This window comes from Oryzias melastigma, linkage group LG1, assembly GCF_002922805.2.
Source record: "Oryzias melastigma strain HK-1 linkage group LG1, ASM292280v2, whole genome shotgun sequence".
In the NCBI taxonomy this organism is placed as follows: Eukaryota; Metazoa; Chordata; class Actinopteri; order Beloniformes; family Adrianichthyidae; genus Oryzias; species Oryzias melastigma.
The window spans coordinates 32,239,461-32,241,185 of record NC_050512.1 but is presented as its reverse complement, the minus strand read 5'-3'; positions in this window follow the sequence as shown (position 1 = coordinate 32,241,185).

Below are 1,725 nucleotides of genomic sequence, written 5' to 3'. Positions count from 1 at the left end.
TAACATCCTAGAAGTGACTGTTAACTTCTGCTTCTTTTGAAAGGGTTGGAGGGGGGGTCAGCCACAGCTCCGCCCCACTGAGACAGGCTCCTCCCACCCTGGGTAGAAAAGTAAAACCTTTTTAGAGGAAGCCTGTTCATGGAGCCTGGGGGGGGGAGGCTTACACTGTCATGTGAGGTGAATCTTTTACACCCCCCTTTTTTTGTCTCTTGTGGCCATTGACTGTATATAGAGAACTGGACTGACTTTCTGACTCAAACATTTTAACATCTTGTGAATAATCCTCTTATCTTCAGTAGAAGGGGTGTGGCCTTTGAACAAGCTCACTCCTGATTGGTGACAGTAGTTGCCATAGAAACATAACCCAAACCGACTCGGACCAATCACTGACAGTCGGCGTCTGACTGGTTTCTTTTGACTGCAGCCGGCGGTGAGGCACTTCCTGTGTGATGTCACCTCTGCTCTGTCCAGTTCTATATACAGTCGATGCTTGTGGTTCTGCAGGTCGGTGGACCACCTGGACTGAGGCTCACAGCGTCATCTGTCCTGGGGGGTGGGGGGCTGAAGGGTCCATTTACCTGTTAAATCTATGGGGGGGTCTTTCCCACCCACATCCACTGCTGATCAGATTTCCCAGAAAGCTTTGCGGCTGGAAGCAGTGTGTCACCTTCAGAACCAGGACTCTTCAGTTCTCAGCAGATGACAGTCTTCCAGGGCGGGGCACAGGTGACCCCGCCCCCTCCCTGAGGTGCTAAAGTTCTGACCGTCTGGCCTTCAGAGCGGACCCTCAGCCCGTCTGCAGATGTTGTGATTACTGTAAACCTGTCAGTCCAGGTGCTGCCCCCCATGAGGGCGCATGGGAGGGACCCCCCCCATCCAAAGCCCTGAGGCCCCTCCCACTAGTGCCTTCCCCCCCAACGGGTTCATGCAGAGGAGGGGGGTCTCGATCCAGTTCCAGGACTGAGCAGGTGCAGCAGGTTCCTGCAGAACCAAACCGGATCCTGGTTTGGATCCACAGCCGGTCCCCCCCCCCCTGTCCTTCAGCTCTTCGTTCATGTAGAACCTGTAACCTTTAAGGAAGCGTGGGGGTGTTTGTGGGGGGTCATAAGTGCCGTACAGATAGCCTGATATTTTGTCTCATGATGTATATTTGAATATTTATAAGCAGCTGTTGGTTTAAAGTCTATTTTTCAATAAAAACGTGTTGATTAGAACCTTTCACTGGAGTCCTTCAGCGCCACCTGCAGGCGGGACAGCAGATCTGAAGAGTTTGAGGGGGGGGGGGTCACATTCACAAGATTAGGAGGATTTGAACTAGTGCTGTCAATTAATCTGATTATTCCAATTCCTGGATTATTTATGACAAAAACGGCCCAGAAAGAAACATTTCGTTTACTCTGATACCACAGAATGTAATCTATGCCCAAAAACTCAACAGTTGGATAAACAGAACTCTAAACTCTGAGATTCAGTCATGAACAAACATTCTGCACTTCAAATGGTCGACGGCCCTGATTTAAACAGAAGGGGGCGTGGCTAAATCGATCCCCACGAAGTAAAAATCTCTTTTCCACCACAATAGTTTTAAATCAAACCTGTAGCTTTAATTTGAACAAACATTTTATTAAAATCATTTCAGTTTTTTGAGGTTACAGATTCATCCATTAAAAACATAAAAATCAAGTTTTCCCTTCAGACAATTACAGTTTAGGATTGCACAACGCC